This window comes from Lissotriton helveticus, chromosome 12, assembly GCF_964261635.1.
Source record: "Lissotriton helveticus chromosome 12, aLisHel1.1, whole genome shotgun sequence".
NCBI lineage: Eukaryota > Metazoa > Chordata > Amphibia > Caudata > Salamandridae > Lissotriton > Lissotriton helveticus.
This window is the reverse complement of record NC_136073.1, coordinates 507926158-507947173: the sequence shown is the minus strand read 5'-3', so window position 1 is coordinate 507947173 and position 21016 is coordinate 507926158.

Below are 21016 nucleotides of genomic sequence, written 5' to 3'. Positions count from 1 at the left end.
CAGAATCCCCCCTGAGATATTTCTGAATAGTAGCTCCCATGTTTTGTGAGCCATCTCGGCCATATTGGATGCCATGAGTGCTGGAGCCATCTGTGAAGAAGGAAATGTACCATCATTGGTCGGTAATGGTCCTGTACACTAAATAGGAACTATCCCAGTGATTCAGGCCATTCTCTTCCGGTTCACCTTACTTGGTGTTATTGCGATATTGCACATTTTCCCCATTTTAGTACTGCTGCAAATGATCACCCATGATCAAATTTTTTGAAAAGCGTACAATGTCTTTGTCAAAAACACAAAAACATAGATAAGTCAAAAAATAATGAAGTGTCATTCCAAGCGCAACCATTTGCTGTCGTAAAATCCAAATTGACGTAAGAAGGGCGGCAGGGCCTGGGCGCCACTGTATCTACATAGAACTAAAATGCATTTTCCACATCAAAAATCGACAGGAAAGTGGTGTGCTTGAGATTCTACCGTAGCGACCCTTTTGTGAGCTTTAATGTAATGCTATAATGAATATTTTGTAGGATTTTCCCATCAAGAAAGGCTATTCAGACTGCTCCTTCTTAAGTGTGCGCAGATGTTTGTTGCTTAGTAATTATGCTAACTTTGCTTAGCTGGTAAACGATGCTTAGCATGGTTTTATTGGGGTTTAAGGATTTTGCATGTACACTCTGTGTGATTCTTGCTTACAAAATAATCTCCAAGCATCACTTAGCAATTTAGTTAAATCCAAAATGAGTGCCGCCTGCTACTGTGAAGTTCCGACTATTGTGCTCCCTTGAAAAAGAACCAATTACCTCCTATTTGTGCATGATCTGAAAACAGTATGAGACCTTTGATTAATTCTCATTGTTAGGCTATGCTGGATGCAGTGCTCTTGATTTGTGTAACATTTCACCATGGATACAGCCATGTAAATTATGTTTAATCAGTATGAGAACTGGAAGCACATTGCTATGCTGGAGCCATCTGTGGGAGATTGCAATCCCAATGTGTAATATAAAATAACCCTAAACAGAAGCAAAGTCCATATTAAAACGCACACTGTTTGCAGTGAACAATCAGGATTCCAGGCATGTTTCAAGAGGGATTCATGGCGGGGCTGTATCAAACCCCAAGCGTAATGTCACTGGAGAAAATAGCTCAAATGTTCTCTGCTCCATCTGGTAACAATTTAGATTTGCAGCTCTCAGTCGGAGTTAGTCCATCTGACATCCCCGAACCCACTAACATATTGTCTACAGCCTGGGACACTAAACTAACTCTACATTGTGCTGAAATGCAGGATTCCTTTCGCTGTAAAATCGCTGGCACAATTACTGCATTTAATAGTTTAAAATACGTGATTACAGAAACAACCGCACCGATGCAGGGACCATTTTATCAAGAAAGGGCGATACATTATCGCCGCTTTTATCGGCAGGAAACTGCCACTAAAGCGGCGATAAAGGGCTTGATAATAGGCCCTTGTGAATTCCCATCCTGTAAAGAGAACTTGGCAGGGGCGGCTCCTCCCTACGGGTGGAGGAGCGTCACCCCACTGCTTTCTCGGAGTGTGAAAAACAGAAAAATAAAATGATATTATAAATTACATTTTATGTTTCTGCTTCTTGCACTGCGAGAAAGCAGAAGGGTTTGGTTGGGGTGGGTGGTCCTGCTCTAGGGCAGGGGAGGATCGGCTTGCCCACTCTGAGGGCGCTGACTGTTTGGGAGGCCACAGGGCCGATCGAACCAGTCATACGCACTCTGCATTTTTTCCATGTAGGCTGTATGCGGCCTACATGGAAAAAATGACCTCCCCATAGACTCCTGTGTGGTCGGCGTTCATGCGAATCACAACGCTGCCATTGCCAGCAATGTGATTGGCTTAGGGGAGGGGAGGGAGGCTGCCTGGGCTACTTCCTGTGAGGAGCAGAGACGACACGGGACTGGACCGGGTCGGTGATGGTAAGTTCACTTTTTTTTAATTAACCCCCCTGAGACCCCCTCCCCAAGCGCTCCCCCAACCCGCCCCCCACCCGTGATTAAGCTGTGCTGGGGGGAAGAGGGGCGCGCACAGCGCTCACATGCTCATGACGAGCTGAGCTCGTCATGAGGCATGGCGCTCCTGTGCTTATGACGAGCTTAGCTCGTCACGGCCACACCCGTTCCCGTGGAATGCTCAGCACAGCAGGAGCATTATCCCCACATGCGAGCGTTCCACGGCTCATGTCGAGCTGAGCTCGTCATGAGCACCGGAGCGCCGTGGCTCATGACGAGCTCAGCTCGTCATGAGCATTCAAGGGGTTAATGCCGGCCGCGAGTGGAACTTGGCATTGTTTTTCTTCAATGAAGCAGCAAAATAAGGTGTACTTGTACACGTTCATGTCTTGGTACACTTTGGAGCTAAACACGATGTAACACAATGGTATTCATTTTATCGACACAAAAAGGTTACAAGTTTGGCCTTTTGAAATTTTAACCCCTTAGATGCCTATGTCCACTAAGCCACCACACCTATCTTCAAACCCTTGAATTGTACTTTAGACAAATAGCATAGGCGCTTTGCACGTATAAGAAAAGCCAGGGCTTGTGCCGAACCACTGGCTAATGATTTCAAGGAAATTCAAGATAAAAGGGTTGGTATTTAGAATATAGCTTTTTGTGTACCTATTAAAACTGTGATCTTGATTACTCAAGATGGTTGAAGATGTTGAAATCAAGAGACAATGCTTCTTCCTTGTAATATTTTCGCTGTAAATTCAGTTCATTGTAACCACGCCATTACATTATACAGCAGGAATTTCATGCAAAAAAAGAAGCATTTGTCTAGTAACTATAGGACTGTCAGGCTCTATAGGTAAACCTCTACAAAAACACAGCACTCCCCTCCCACGTCAAACGCCCCCTCGCAATCGTTGTTCAGCTCATAAAACACACTTGATCGTCAGAAACTGTACCAACACCAAATGTTAGATCTAATCCAAAAACAACATATTTCTATCTGAATTCTAGATGGTTAGCATGCATGTATGACTCTGAAGGCAAGCTGTTCCACAAAGCAAGGGTTTGAGCTGCCAATATGTGTTTCTCCCGGGGGCAGCTCCTCCGCTAGAGCGGAGGAGCGTTGCCCCACTTAAGTTTACCCCCAAAGATGAAAAATATAATAGTAATACATTACAATTTTATTTTTTCATCCTCCTGTCCTGAGCGTTGGGACGGGGGTGGGGCTGCTGCTGAATGACAGCAGGTGAGAGGAGGGAGGGCTGTGTAGGCATTTTTCAATGTGCGCTTGTCCCTTTGGCCGGCTATCTTGAGACCATGGAGGATGTCGGTTCAGGTAAGTTTGTTTTTCTTATTAAAATATGTATGCACGCCCATCTGCCCCCCGCGGATGCCAGCCGCCACTGGTCTCCTTGTGTTGACATCTGGAGGGCGCACAAACCTCTAGTAGGGGGTGGAGCTTTCAGCTTGTCTCATGGTGACAGTGAAGCAGGTCCAGACTAGATCAATTAGGGCTTAGCGATGAGCAGTACAGCACTGGAGCCCAGAAGTCTGAGGGGCCCACTGAACCCTGATGTATGATGTATTGCATACCCCAACTAGCAGCTGGGACGAGTTTTCGTGCTTGTATTGGGCCCCATGGACCCTTGCTACATCACTGAGATCAATGAACAATGCAGATCCGTCTTAAAGATGTGTGTTGCTGTCCAATAGGTATTTATGAGGGCCACCCTGCGTAATGCAAGCAGTCACCTAGCCAATAGATATTTTGCTCAATGCACAACCCAGAATAATTGTGACTACTGAAAAACAACCCCCATTTATGCAGAGCAAGAAAATTTTTGAAGGGTACTAAATTGTTAGAAACCAGACAGAGCTTTAAAATTCTAATGGATTGCTGGATTTCGGATTGACGTGACTGGAGAGGAGGTGGGTTAGTTCTATGGACACAAATCGTCGCTTCCACCCACCATTGTTATATTCATTTTGCAGAATCTGAATTTTAGCAAATGGTTTGCAGTCCAATTACATAATCCTAACCTACACCATAAAATCTTTAAAACCACGCAAAGGATGGTCATTTCCTAGACAACTGATAAAGGCAGACTGCCATTAACTGAAGGCCTCATTGGCGCCCTTATTTCTGTACCTGAATGGAACAACATCCCTTCCTTTGCCGCTGCCAGCCACACAGTAGAAGTTGTCCTTCAAGGACAGATTGTATTTTACAAATGTTTGATTGAGAATTGCAAACAGTAATCTTTTAACAGTCATAAATCATTCATATTTTCTTAGGACCGCAAAAAATATAGGTTGCCTCTTAGTCACCCTCTTTCTTTTGCGATTTGCAACAGTGTGCTATGTTGACATTATTCACACACAAAATGGTGATAGGTGGATTGATTGTAAAAGACAAAGCTACTAGCAATCAATGGGACCACATTCTACTTTATAATGTTTTGCCCACTATACTACCACAGTCAGGGAATGGTGAAATGCAAATCAGAACTTGGGGCTGCCAGTGTAAGTACATCAAGCCATCTGCCCTATTTAGAGCAGACAGTCTCATACACTTTTGTTCCTCTTGGAGATCGCCTGTAAATTCCTGGCAGTTCTGAAGAGAAAAAAAGTAAGTACCTCCCAGGGTGTTAGGGTATTTATTCTTCGATTTTTTAGTTTTACAGAAAAAAACTCTCACGTTCAGAGTTTGTTTCTATAAAAAAAATCGCTGTTGTCTGGTCTTTGAAGCATAGTGGCCCCTCATCAACCATTCAGTAATCGGCTAATGGAGAACGCTAAACATGGTAGGCGGCAGTTTGCCAGTGCATGGGAGGCTATTACCCTCCGCTCTCCGAGCGGATGGTGGGCAACCTGTCAAACCCAAAATGAGGGCCTAAGTTCTTACTTAAGGATATACTCCTATTCTACTTGATGGTGGTTGTGAGAAACATTTAACTCCGTTCAAATCATATTGACATTTAATGTAGTCACAACTATAAGAAAGTAATCACATTATTAATACTTGCTTACTGTATAAAAAGGAGGGCACACTATTCTGAATAGGTCACATAAGTTCAACTTAACATGTGTATTTGTAAAGCGCACTTTCACCCAGAAAGGTTATCTTGACGCTGAATAACAGATGTTTATTGTTACCCAACTCTGGCTACACTGGACACTCCGCGTATAGGGGGATTGGGTATCCCGGTCCTCCTGTACGGGGATGATGCCGTTCTACTTGCGCGCACGGGCCTGGGCTTACAGAGGCTGTTGGACCACTTTGGCAGCTTCATGGAGGCCCTGGACATGAAAGTTAACATCTCAAAATCCCATGTAATGGTGGCCGGGGCACGGGGTAAGAACATGAAGGTTAAAACCTTCAGGTGCAATGGCAAGGAACTGACGAGGGTGCATTGTTTCTCCTACCTGGGATTCCTCTTTGATGAGAAGGGTAATTGGGGTCCCCAGATGAAGCTAAAGAGCAATGTAGTAGTAAGATCCACAACGGCTCTCCTGAATTTCTCTAAGAGATTGGGAGCTAAACCCATGGAGGCCTTGCTAAAGATCTATAAATCCAAGTGCTTGGCGACCGCTTCTTATGGTGTGGCTATTTGGGGCTACGTAGCTCCGAACAAAATACAAATCGCTGAAAACAGGTTTCTTAGATCTCTCCTGTCATTACCGCAATCGTCTCCTACATTCTCAATACACTCTGAAGTAGGCCTGGGTTATGTTACGGACCACCTTAAAATGGCTCCGCTGATTTGTTGGGCAAAAACCTGGCTGAACGAAGAGATTACACTTAACCACCTGATCTTAAAGGATTGTGTAGCCCTTGAGAAGGCAGATAGGGTCCCATGGTTGGCGTATGTCAGAGCGGCATGCACCAGGCTGGGTCGGCCAGAATTATTTTCATAGCCACAGGGCATTATGAAGAAGGATATAGGGTGGATCAAACACAGCGTTCGTAATCTGTTGGAGGCGGAAAGTGAGGAGCAGGAGCTGAGAAAACCAGCGGCGAGAAGCATTTATTGTCTATCAATTTCCCCATTTATTGAACCGTATCTGAGGTGTGTCACCAAGCCCTTCCACCGCTTCTTATTGGTCAGATTTCGGTTCAATCTTATTTACCTTAAGTTGGGTACATTTTCTAAATGGGGGAAACCCGAAGATGCAGCGCCATGTTCTTTGTGATAATTGTTCCATACAGGACTCACTTGATTTGGTAATGTTCTGTGAGCACTATTCAGACGCGCCTAAAACATTTTTAAATCCAATCTTGCGAGAGGCTGGATTTGTACAAGTAAGGCCTGCTCTCACATACTTACAAATGCTTAGTTCTGTCCAGGTCATTTATAGCGTGGCAAGTTTTTGGGCGGCCGCGGCCCGGGTAAACCAAAGAAGACTCCTTTAAATATTATTATCCAGTGGGTTCAAAAGGGGATCATGGTTTTATCTGGAATTACCCAATAATGCACTTTATATTGGATTCATTAATCGCTGGTTAAGGGCTTTTTATATTGTATATGATGTATTTAATGAATTTCAGACATTGTACATATGAATTGTAATAATCGAATGCTCATTTTATTCTTTTATAGTTTTTAATGCGTGGAGGTTCATGTTCCTTGTATTGTCTTTTATGATTTTAATTAATCGAAATAAAGAATTTTTGACTGACTGACTGACTGTTACCCAACTCAATTGTACTCTATTTATTGATCTCAGAAGGATGAAAGGCTGAATGGACCAGCCAGGATTTGAATCTGAGACCATGTGTTCTAACACAGGGGGTCCCTGCAGTGGATGCATTAGCCCACTAAGGCACCAGACCATTGCCAATGGGAAATTATGGTTATTGCCAATATATGAATTTGTGCTCTCAATATCAATTTCTGTATAAGGTGGTGGAAAAAGTCACAAAAGAAAATGCTTAACAGATTCTTTAACACAATAATTATGGGGAGCTGAGCAAGGGCTGGCAAGTGCCATGCTTTGTAAGGACCCAATTTTATGCCAAATTGCACAGACAAATTGAGTCATATCTATTACTCAAATAAAGCTTCTTTGAGCAAGAGCCGACAGCTGAAGATTGCAATTGCCATAGATGGCTTTTTATGACACAGATCTTATGCACACATTGTTCAAAAAATAGTATTATCTTAGATTAGCTCCACAATTATAAATTTTTGGCTTACGCCATCAAAGATAGACATGGGCTTGTTTATTTGATTTTTTCTAGAGTCTAAGTGGATTCTTTACAGTTTGGTGGATGCGGGCAATCTACGAAAATTAGAAGTTGGCGTGTCTGCCAAATTTAGAGAATATCTTCGAGAGTACACTCTTAATAGGATGGACTGGGCAGTTACCGCCTTTTAGGAGATGCCCCACATTTACAAAAACTAGAAAATATCCCTTAATTCTCAAGATTTGGCTTATGGTTTAAAAAAAATGCAGAATTCAGTAACACTTTTCATACCATTTCTCTAAAGAACATAGGGGCCGATTATGATGGCGGTAAATCTGTGACCGCCAGGCTAGCGGTGAGGCCCGTTGGGCCGGCGGTCACGGATTTACCGACATCACCCTTGAAATTCCCACCGCCAAATTAGGATGGTGGTGGGAAGGGAAAAGGTACCTCAGCGGACGAAAAGACCGTCCGCCTTGGTCCCACAAGGTTGGCCTTTTCTGCCTGCCTTGCTTGACCAGGTACAAGGGGTCTATGGAGGCGGTGCCATGCAGGCACCGCCGTGGGCATTTTGATGCCTGTCTTTTGCAGCGGAGTTCCCACCGCAAAAAGACATGCGGAAAATGCCTTTGGGGGCCCGTTGCAGGCCCCCAGGGGGGTGGTGTGCTGCATGTGGGGGGTACCTATGGTATCCCCCTACATTTGAATGTACAAGGTGGCAGGCACTGCACGCTGCCTGCCATGTTGTATAAGCAAATGTAAAACATGTGTTTTTACATTGTGGCGGGTGCTGCCACCCGCCACAATAACATACATACAGGATGCGCCCGCCAGTGCGGCAGGCGCATCCTAGTTAGTTTTGTGGGACCGCCGCACCTATGGCGGGCGGTCCCTTTTCCACCAGCGGGTAATCGGCCCCATAGAGCTTTCTACACTTATATAGGTAAAATGATAATTACTCAGCTATATGCTTACCTAAATATAATGTTGACACACTTATCAGACAACTTTTAATCTTTAATATTGAAGTGGATTTCTGAACAAAAGTATTATACTGATACTTTTTACATCATCAATACAATGGAGAGAGATAGTCTATTGTTATTGTCCTTCCATAGTGCTTCAATCACTCTCGTTCTTCTCCTCTGCACAAAGAGCTCATTACGTCACAAACTAACTATATGACTGAACAAGTCAGCACCAGAAGGATTTTCTTTTAAAGTACGCTTGAAAAACTGTTCAAGCCAACAACACTACATGGGTAGGTTGCTAAACATGAATGGTTTGTCAAGTGGACCCAAGCAGTTAATGTATTTTGTGTAGCCTAATTAACCATATGTCAGCATTGATTTCTATGCAGGTTGGGTTTAAAATGTTAAACTAAACTACTATTAGGAGTGCTGGGACTTGGTTTTAGGGATGAGATCCCAGAAGTCATGAAGTATCAATGTATTGAAAAAACATCGCTGCGAGAAAGCGGAATATTTAGGCTACCTTCAACATCCAATGTCTAAGGGCCTCATTTATATTTTGCCACCGTCCCACCATAGGAATAGAGGAAATTACTCCATGACGGAGGGGCAGCCCACCAAATGTACTAATGACCGCCAATCAGGTGGTCATTTATAATGCACTGGCAGGAACCGCGGTCATGGCAATCCCTGTCAATGCATCACGCTGTTTGGTGCAGGAATGCCAAGGCATGACTCAACCCTGCACCATACAGTATTTTTTTGGTATTTAGAAAAAGAAAATCCCAAAATTAGATTTTGATTGATTTTGAATAAATAATTTTTTTTTAGAGGGCTCTCGTTTCCTTAAAGGAAAAGGGCTTTTTAAAAAAAATATATCTATTTTTTCAGTTTCTGTGAGAGTTGGCAATATAATCTGGGATCTTGTCTAGTGCTATGAAACGTTTACCGCAATTCACAGTGGTTGAAGGTCCAAGGAGGACCTCTTCTCTTTTGCAAAAAACGCTACAGCCTCATATTGAGAGTTGGTAACTTTTCAAAGTTTGCAATCACAAATACGGTCACAAAGCATTGAAACTTATCAAACCAGTTCGCAAGTTAGAAAGAGCACCCAAAACATGCCCCTTCTAAATAGTGAATTGCCAATCATTCAGAAACGCCTTTTAGAGGTCAGCAAAAGTTTACAGACTCCTAAAGTGTTTTTTTAAATAAATGTGAAATAAGTATTTCGCAGTTGCAAACACTACGGCCCAGATTGACAACGTGCTGTGTTGCATTTCATGACAGGGAGAAGGCAGGAAAGTAATATATATATAGAGAGATATTGCACAATCCTGCTCTGTCAGTAGCTATGGCGTATAATGAGGCAGACGAGCGCCAAATACACATCTTTGCATCATAGTGCATCACAGTGCAAAAATACTATACTTAGACCAAATATAAAACTTGTCCTACTTTGTATGCAGCACACATGCATAGAGTGAAACGTTATGTGAAATAAAAACATTTCTCCTTTTTAATGCCTGTTTTCAAGTCGTGTTAGTTTTTGGTGTAAGACCCTGTTTACTTTTGTTAGTAGATAGAGCTTAGTGTCAAAATACATGTCTGGTTACACAGCAATCCTCTTGTACTGCCCAGGGTACCCCAACTCCACATAGAGTAACACAAAGCTGCACTTTACACTGGTTTGCATTCTTTTTTCTTGCAAACCTACACAAATACCAGTTTGTGCTTGTTTGAAAATCCTGAAAAGGATTATGAGTCAGGCTAGCATTATAAGAGTGACACACACCTAATGCAAAACTTGGCCCTGTGGTTGGAGAATTTGCTATCGGATAACTACATTTGGCCCTTAGATCTACTGTTAATGATTCTAAAATCCAGCAGTTCTGACGTGGGGAATTATCTATAAAGTGTGTACCATAAACTGAGTAACAGTAGCACCTGCTGTTTGTAGGGCTTTGAAATAAATGTTTTGAAGTATTAAACACAAATTATTACTTTAACCCATATACTAGGCAAGTAAAAAAATAATACAAAAAGCAATGCACAATATAGCATAATGTTCTTGTTTTTAATACGTTCCCATGAACGTGGACGACAAAGGCATTTTGATAGGCAAAGTAATCCCCCCTGTTCCTTATAAACAATATCTTTGCATTTGTCCAAACATATACAGCGTAATAAGATACAATACATGGATGTTGACATAGAATTTTTTTTATTTTTTATTTTGTCGCACAGACCTATTCAAAATATGCTACAAATATGAAAAGGTACAACTTGTTTTGAGCTGAAAAATCTGAACGTGTTAATTTGTTGCCACATCTTGACCCACATTCAGTATTTGTTTTCTTTTACCATAAAAGAGAAAACTGTCAGCCAAGAGGTATCTTCATAATTCATCAGTGTAATACAAGTCTGACTCCAGAGCCTTAAGAAAAATAAAGAATGCAGTATTAGTACAGCCTCTTAAACATCTGAATTTGCTTAACCGAAGCGGTATAGAAAATTGCTGCTGGCTGTAAGCCAGCAAGAATTGCCACTAGTCAAAAGACCAACAAAAGCAGGTCATATGCAAGATGCTCAGAACACTGTGGTTCAATTATTTAAATCAAATCTACAGTGCAGATGATCAAACATAATGCTGACAGAATTTGATCTTGAATGCAGAACACTTGTGCGCAAAACAAGAAATGCTACAGCAACAAAAAAATGCTTTTAGGAGTACTCACATTTCAGCACAAATGTTAAAAATTGGGTTAAGACCTTTCAAATCCTGTCCACAGACCTTTAAGTAACTTCGCTTAGAACAGTTTAAAAAGATCTAAGATGTCTGCTGTGCTTTTAGAATTTCAAACTGTGTCAAGGCGCGTACAGAACTGTAATAAGTAACACTGCACCTTCCACATGTAGTACTATGTAAATTGCAGTGTATTTTCAAACATATGGTCCCTTTCAATGTGTAATAAATATTATTATGTTTGAAGTATAGAGCCACCCATGTCATCGGACCCTAGAAAAGGAATAAACTGAAGGTCCTTTATAGCACCAATTAGTACATTTGTATTAACTTCTAACTACTCATGGTCAATTCTTGGCACCAAACAATATGACCGCCAAGCTCTGAGTCTGAAACATCCCATTGGCTTATAGCATTATCACACCAATGTTTTTAATCAGAAATAGATGCAGAACCTGAGCAGAGGTGTAAAAAAATCCTATTTTTCACTTAACGTGTTTACTGTGGCCGCAATTTTGCGGAAGTGCGGCACTTCCGCAATACGGGCGGGGCAGCGTCGGCCATTGGCCACCGGCAGCACTGGGGGGCCGACGGCAGCATGGAAGGGGTTAATATGAATTATCATGGTTTTCTTGGCATGCAGGGGAATAACAACAGCCCCACGGGGAGGAAGGAAGCCCCCAACCCTTGGGCCCCATTCAGCCCAAGACTAATTCTATGAGAGTTATGGTAGATTCTGGAGCTCCTTTTGCTATTCTACAGGGAGGTCACATAATTTTGGGTTACGCCACTGAGGGCATGATTGGACTGCTATGACATTGATAGTGAAGATGTGTGTCTCTTGTGGCTCCTCCCACCTTTTTGCATGCTGCACCGAATGATTGTAACATTATTTGTGAGGCAAATCTGTTTATTTTACGTTGCATGTACTGTAATTAATGCTACCTGCCTATCACTTTAGTTTACAATTAAGAGGCCAATTACATAAGTCCTGTCGGTGGTCCTGACCGACCAATTAGGATGCGACCGAACAGTGTTCAATCGCACACCTATTCTTTACAATGGGAGCATGCATTCCGACCAGAAAACATGCTCTCATTGTAAAACAAAGGGATGCAGATCATCACTGCACCCTGTGGCAGGTACCTCTTCGTGTCCTCTTTGTATCTCTTTCACTGGTGGGTCCTCTCAGCAGTAAAATCATTTGGTATCTAATAACTATTGAATAATCTGCACCTCATTTCGACCATTGTTTCTTATGAAAATAATACAAGCTAATAATTGCTGCAATTGATTACACCTACATCTAACATTATGATCTGCTACTTACAACTGTAATTGAAACATACCTGAGGAATTGCAATTACTATACCTGATAGCAACAACATTGCTATGTATTTTGGAGAAATTCTGAACTGGTTAGAATATGGTTAATGCATTTTATGCTTCGTCTCTAGCATTTATTGGTATATATTGTTCATATTATATTCAATAACCTTACTTATTTGCTCATCTTCAAAACGTTTGACTGATAGTGTCGATACCTTATGTTGCCTTCATGCTTGTTATTTTTTTTCATTCATGATTCCGACTTTTGAAGCCATATCTCCGATATTTGCTGATTAGGACATTAGATATCGATTAGACATTGATTAAATTATTCATTATATATTGTGGTTATGCTCTTATTGAGGTTGTTCTTCGGCCTCTATTTTTATATCAACTTTACAAGGCTGTCTTATCAAGATTAGGCTCCAGATATTTCATTTATGGACTGACTGGTTATCCTCACCCTTCACAGAAAATGAGCAACATTAATATCTTTTCAGAAACAATCCATGCAAACAAAAAGAGTTCACCTTTCAGCTATACTAAACCCAAGAGACCTTAAAAGGATCCTCTCCCACCGAACTACCCTTCTTGAAATCATCTTATTGATACATTTTGGAGTGAGGTGAAGGATTTATAAACCTATTTATGGCTGCCCCAAATAAAATACATTTCAACAGGTAGAAAACAGAAGGGTTGCAATTGGATTTAATGACTTCAAAATTAAAAACAAAATAGTGAGTTTCATGACTGTTCCTCTAAAGTACACAAATTAAAATGAGATGTCACAATGCCAGATAACCAGGCAGATTATCTTGCAAATAGGAACAGAAGCACCCTTTTAAAACTGTATGGCTTATCAGGGAAGAGGGTGATGCCATAATTTTATTGCAAAAGTATGTACCCAGAGTATAGTTATTTTCACACGTTCTTGTCAGATAAACACCCAAAGAGCCTCTGTTTGAATTGCTATGAGTGATAAATTCCATAAAAGAAAAAAAGGAAATTATTTTAACTGGTCAATACCTTTTATATTTATAAGGATTTCTCTGCAGCAACTGTAGTGAGGAATAAATAGTTGTTTGCTTACCTCACTAAAGCAGATAACTTTTGCTTTGGTCTTGACTATCCTTTCAATTTTAATTAGTTCCTAATGGGAGATCGTTATTAATTTTGATTGACCATGCTAAATGTAATGCAAAAACAATTGATGTACGGAATGTTGCACAATGGCAAAACATTCACCCCCAGTCACAGATCTGGGTTTAATCCATCGTTATTTTGCTCACCACACCACCCCAGTTCAGACATGGCCATATGCAAATCAGTCTTGACCCTGTGCCTCATGGGAAAAGTCCAGCCCGAACTGCCAAGCCATGTCTTCTCGGGACCGGAATCAAGCATCCTAGGACCGGTTTCTGGCTATCAGCCGTCATCATCCAGGATAGCTTGATTCCAGTGGCATGGAGAGCACGGGACTCACGTCTGAGCATACCTGTCCCACTCTGGGTGACAATGCAAAAACAACAATTGATGGACAGAATGTTGCACAATGGCAAAACATTCACCCCCAGTCACAGATCTGGGTTGAAAGCCCGAAACCGGTCCTAGGATGCTTGTTTCCAGCCCAGGGAGGACCTGGCTAAGCAGTTCGGGCTGGACTGTTCCCATGGGGCACAGGACCAAGACTGATTTGCATATGGCTGGGTTCAAACTGGAATGGCATGGAGAGCAAAAAAACTATGGATTTATGCCCAGATCTCTGTACTGGGGTGAATGTATGACATTTTCCTGCATTCTGTCCATCAACTGTTGTTTTTTGCATTTGTCACCCCGAGAGGGACAACGTGTACTACATGGTGTGCTTTGAACGCCTTATTTATAGGATAAATGATACATTGCAAATATTTGAGGTGGTTTGGGGCTCCTTTTTAAAGACAGAAGAGACACATACACCTAAACACTCAGGATGCCTATTGAGTACCTTGTCTAGTTCCTTGTTCCATGTAAGCCCCTATGTTTCATTCTCGGCCCTTCCTTCCAGAGGTTCACCCGGCTTACGTCCCAATTCTTGTTTGCCTTCATTATTGGGGGATTCCTCTACCTTTATCTAGTAGGTGTGGATAAATATGACTTGACCTTGATGATGCTGGAGCTAGCCAGTCATCTTATAATTATTTCAGTTTCTCTAGTCGGAGCGCTACCCCAAGACAGGCTCGAAGTGGAATTTCCCTTTCATCCTTCTCCCCACAATGCGGGATTATTTCTCCTTTTCCCCCTTGACAGTTGTTTCTCCCCTCTTCTCCCCCATTTAGGTTGCTTAGCTAGTAAATGCTACTTATTTGCTTACTCTGTTGTTCCTGGTATTTCTCTTCATTTTTGCAGGTCCCCCTAGAGAGGCCCGGCATTCAGATTGTTTATGATGTTTGCACTCTAACTTGTTGGGTTCATGAGTCTCAATATTTAAGAAAGATGTTAGAATGGATCCATTTAATTACCTCCCAATATCACTAATAGATAGTGTAGGTGAGATGTATGGGATGGTGCTTGTTGATCACCTTCAAGAGTGGGTTGGCTCTTGGGAAATATGACCACATAACCAAGTTGGTTTTCAGAAGGGCATTGGAATAACTGATGAGGCCATATGCTTATATACTGTTTGTATGAAGTACATTAGACAAAGGCGAGTCCTGATCTATTCAACCTTCACCGTTTGAGAGTCAGCTTTTGCCTCTGTAGATAGAGACTTATTTTGTCTGGCACTGCGGCAACAGGGATTGCACCGCTATTCATTGACAGCCATAAAAAGTTTACATGAGGGTACAATTGTTCATGTATGGTATGGACATAAGGGGGAAATTACAGAGTGTTTGGATTGGCACAAATGTATAACAAGGGTGTGTGTTGGCCCCTCTGCTTTTTCCACTATGTTTGAATGATGTATGTAGGTTTACATCTAGATAGTTTGAAGTTGTACCACACAAGACTTGAGGACACAATGATTTCTATGCATTTGTTTGTGAATTATGAGGTTATGTTATCTTTCACCGAGCTCATGATGCATAATTTGATTAAGGGCTTTGCAGATTTTTCTTTGCAGAAACACTTGGTTATCAATGTCACCAAAACCAACTTTATGATAATGGAACCAAAGTCTGTTTGAAGATGTTCTTTTTCCGTGAATAATGATAACCCGGAGAGACTGAATTATTTTCATTACCTCAGCCTATGATACTATTCTAAGCTGACCTGGAACCACCACAGGGATATGGTAGCAGTGATATTAAAACAGGTGTTGGTGGCAGTCATTAGATAAAAGTAAAGATTGGGGGGGTCATCCCTCCTTTCACTATTGCACGTACACAGAGCTAAGACAGTATCAGCAGTACAATATGGAGCAGAAATCAGGTGTTATATAGATGCAACCGCAATTCAGAAAATCAAAAACAAGCTTGTAAGATCATTATTTTCCCTGGGACCGGGTACACCCTTAATGGCACTTCTATATATATATTCTTTATTCATTCTAAAATATGATCATTTACAGTAATAAAGGCATTTCATAAATATAAAACGATAAAAGGTTAAAAACCATATTTAATAAAAATCTTATGACAGGCGGACTATAGCAGCACTAAAGGGAATACATAAAAAACATGATTTCATCACAAGAACATATAAAAGTAGGTATTAACCAGTCATATTCACAGAGGCACTTATACAGTTTGGACCTTCTCCACCAAAAATCTCGATATTGCAAATACGAGCCACCGTGTTGTATCAGATCTAAAGATGCGTAAAGCTTTGCTAGGAGATCTGAACGACGGTAGGTGGCATAATGGGATTATCCAGGTTTTCCTATGATCAGCATGGGTGGGGCAATAAAAAAGAAAAGGATCAATGGTCTTAGAACTGGTGTGACACGTAGGGCACAGAGGTGTTACAACTGCATTCCCCCACGTGCTACTTCTATGATTCAAAGGTAAAGTCCCAAGTCTAAATTGAATGTACAAAGCTTTTGCCTGTGAAGGTTCAATATCATCCATAAATATTTCAAAACCACTGTTCCATATGACTCTCACAACTCTAGCACGACCTTGTCCGAACCTAACCTCGACCCTCCGAAACAAATTCCTTCCATCCTTTCTAACCCGTACAGAGAACCCCATTGCAATCTTAGATGCAGCAGAATACTGAAAACCTCAACTGTCTGAACGTCACCCAGATGTCTTCCCCCGCAAATCCACTCCATCTTAAATGTGTACTACTTAATTGCAGGTCAGCCAGTAAACATGCGCCCGATATGTTTGACCTCATCCAATACAATGATTTAGACATTATAATCCTCACTGAAACTTGGCTAAATCCAGCTTCTTCTCCTATCTTAGACCTCCTAGTACCCCCCACTCATGACATAATTAGGCTTGACAGAGTTCTGAAACTGGGTGGGGGACTAGCATGTATTCACATAAATACACTTTCGGTTTCTCACTCAGATTCTTCAACGCCTGCCTCCTGTGAATAGCTCTGTCTGACTATATCAAGTATGAACCTACCGGTTTGCAAACTTCACCCCCTGGATGACAATCTCCCTTTCACATAGCAGCTAATGGAAATCATCTCTAGTAATGTCGACTCAGCGGTGTCCCAAATCTTCCTTGGTGATTTCAACCTTCGTTGGACTACGACCCTGCTGTATCTTGCATTACATCTTTCTTGATCAAGATCTCACTCAGCGCTGTGTCCAACCAACTCATAACAAAGGAGAAACATTGGACCTCATTATTTCTAAAGAGCAGTCTATCTCCATTGTATCTATGACCCCTTGTGACTGGTCCGACCACCACTGCATCCTCTTTTATATCAACAGGGAGGAAGGCTCAACCACTAAAGTCTAAGAGCAATAAACTCTGATGAACTAGCTGCCAATTGTAAATCTACCCTCTCCTTCCAAGCTGACATAGTTGAGGTAAAATCACTCACCGAAGCCTACAATTCAACCATCTCCAACATAATGGAGAATTTTGCTCCAGTCCAACTAAAAAGTGCCTCAACAAAAATATCCAAACCTTGGTATAACGAAAACTTAAATTCAGAACGCGGCAACCTTAGGGCATTTGAGCGGTCATGGTGAGTCAATCCCTTCTCAGACCAACTAAAACTCCTTAGAGACATCTGGAGCGACACAACAAACCAATCAAGAGTGCTAAGGCAACTTACTTCAGACACCAACTGGATCAAGCGGCAAACCGCCCCAAGAAACTCTTCAAATTGGTCAAACAGCAATCAGTCATTAGGTCTAACAAATCTGATCCTGGTGGCAACCCACCCTCTTGCGATGATCTTGCCGCCTTCTTCTCTGAGAAATCAAGAATCATCTCCATTGACCCTACCTCTAAGAAGGCTCTACTACCTCCTTCCATTGCTGCCTCACCCATTGACTCCTCTGTAAGGTGTAAATTGACCTCCACGAATTAAAGAACAATGCTTCATGGGGCACCTTTACCACATTTAGTGATTATGATATCTTCAAGATTCTTCAGAATATCAACCCTTCCAACCATTTCAGCGACCCGCTGCCACATTCTATCTTCAAAGAAAGCAAGAATAAACTTATCCCTACATGGACTAGGATTTTAAATGCTTCCCTAGCACAAGACATGATCCCAGAATTCCTAAGAGCAGCTCAGGTAGCACCCATACCAAAAAAAACTAACGCTGACAAACCTGATCTCAATAACTTCCGCCCCATTTCCAACATGTCCAGTTTAGCGAAACTACTAGAACAATGTGTGCAATCCCAACTCTGTGCTCACATAGAGAATTAACAACTCCTAGACCAGCATCTATAGGGCTTTAGGAAGTGGCACAGCACCGAATTGGCTCTCACTCAAGTTTTTGATGACATTTTAATTCTCAACCAAAATGAATCCTGCCTCCAGATCCTCCTCGACCTTTCCTCCGCATTTGACACGGTTAATCATGACAACCTCCTATTCATCCTGCAAAATAGAATGGGTTTTTCTGATCAGGTGTTACAATGGTTCTCATCCTTCCTTCCTCAGAGAAATCAAAGAGTCAAGGCAAACCACTCTCTCCCAGCCCTCTCCCTTACTCATGGGGGTCCCCCAAGGATCCACTCTATCTCCTATCCTATTCAACCTTTTCTCGGAACCTCTTGCTCATTCTCTAAATTCCATGGACATTCTCTTCCACATGTATGCGGACGACACGCAACTATATCCGAAAATCTCTTCCTCGTAAAACATCATCTCACTCAATACTACCCTAATGTTTACTCAGAACTGGTTAACGGAGAATCATCTACTGCTCATCATTTCTAAAATGGAATTCCTGCTCATCTCCCCTCCGAACCCCATCCCCAAGCTAGACCTATGGCTGAGTCACCTCACTGCGTTCAGCTGTACTCCTCTTATTGTAGACGCAGCCAAGTCTCTTGGTATCACCATGGACAAGCACCTGAACATAAGAAGTCATATCAGCAATGTATGCAAAGGAGCTAACCACTTGATGAGATCTCACATAAATATTAAACCTTTTACTTCCTCTAAATGATTTCAAGGAAGTTGTCCAAGCGCTTGTCTTGCCGAGGTTAGATTACGGCAATGCTACCCTCTGTGGCCTTCCAAAATACGCTCCGGCTCCACTTAGGGCTTCATTAACTCGGCTGCTAGACTGGTTACAGATACTAAGCAAAAGGATCATATATCCCCAGTCCTATAATACCTCAATTGGTTGCCCTACGGAGCACAAATTCAATTAAAGATTGCAGTTCTTACACACAAAGCCCTTCCCCTTAATACTTAAACTATCCTATGGTGTAAGAACTTCAAGAAGCACCTCTACCCTCCTCCTGAAACCAGTCATCCTTAATAAAAAGAGAAGTTGTCACTGAGCTTTCTCCGGAGCTGCCCCTAAGATTTGGAACTCTCTCCCACCGGAATCTCCTTATTGACGGCATTCAAAGTGGAAGCTAAAGGATTCCTAATGAACAAATTTATACCCTAATAGGGTTAGACTTACTGGCCCGTTGACATATCACCTGCTGACTTTGTTCTTACATTTGATACAGCTCCCCCTTATTGTACACTGTGTTTCACCCTCACTGCCCGCCTACACCTATTTATTGTATTACCCTTCTAGTTGTATTTGTACTGTATTTTCTTTCTCTCCCTTCCTCTTTTGGATATTGTTAGAGATATTGCTTTTGTCCTTCCTCCCATCATATTGTAAATCGCTTTGCGCTATATAAAACTTTATCAATAAATAAATATAGACCCTCTCAAGTGCCTTTACATTTCAAACAAGCCAAACCAGCTCTACTGTATTTGCAGTTTGTAGATCATTTGAATGTCTGTTGTTATTTATCACAGTTTTTAGCTGGGATGTTTTTTTCTGATTCATGAATTTGATTATATTATATTTGTAATATTGTGAAATGTTTTTAATGATGTCAATGATTTGTTTTCTTGTACTTTTTTGAATTGCTATGCCAAATCGAATAAAGTCATTTGAACTAATAAATGGCCACAGTGACTACTGCAGGCAAGTATGAGAGCTGCAACACCTCAAGGTATTTATGATGCATTCCTTCTTAATTGAAATTTGATATTGTATGTATCAATTTGAGACTGCAATTGTGGGGGCAAGCTATTGATCAGCAACCAAAACCTCAAAGAAAGTGGCAACTGATTTACATTGGAGACGCATTCAGCTTAGTGACTGGCCTTGGCAGCCTCTGAGGAAGGTGTGGAGTGTAGGTAGAATACTGTTTGCTACCATCAAAGCTTTAACAAAGAGGAAACCATTTTTCTTAAAGCAGCAATTGTTCCCTTAAATAATATAGGCTGCTTTAAAGAAAGTTTCCCATTTGAGAATATAAAGACTAGGGGTCTGATGTTCCTTGAAGGCCCCCTTTCCAATGTTAATAGCCAATCACATAAGGTTGTAAATTGTGACCGGCCTAACAAATAATTACCAGCCACTCGTTCTGTAACCTCATATGACTGAATACTTTGAGATACAGCCTATTAGCAGACAGGTTTAATTGGAATTTTAAAGACTGATTACAAAAGCTGGTGCCCAATTTGCAACCTGTCTTTAGGACCAGTTTTTGTTGCATCTGGAACTAGTCACGGTTAAGGGACACTGAGCAGACCATTCAGACTATTTGCTGAGTTGTTTCCTTGTGCAAAGGTAGGGCAATATGCAGTCAGTCCTGAAGTAAGTAGGTTCTTTTTTAAACTCTGTTTCACTGTACATTATTAAATATGTGTAATTTGACCTTTGTTGTGTATCAATAGTTGTATTAATTTGCATTTCTTACTTAAGTTGCGTTAAATAGAAAAGATACTTCATTTGTAAATCAAATCTGTGATCAGTCATGGGAAGCAGTATATAAGAAAGGCTGGCAGTAGTTCTGCTAGATTTGGATAAGATTGTGAGTGGATAATATCCAACATCAAAATATCTTGTCACAGATGTTTGAAGATCAAAGATTTTACCGTTTTACTTTGCTATCTGGCCCTAATCCATCAGTAACAAAAGATCTCAACAAAGCATGTCATATAATGGAGGACCATGATAATTTGATTAGATATACTCCCCTCTGGTACAGTTAAGGATATAGCAACTACTATTTGGGCTCAGAAGAATGAATAAGCACCTCAGCCATATTTAGTTCCTTTGGATGAATTTGCATACAATACTTATGAATTGTTTGTTTTTGTTTCTGCCAACGTTTTTCTTGAGCGTTAATGTTTTTAAGAAATTATA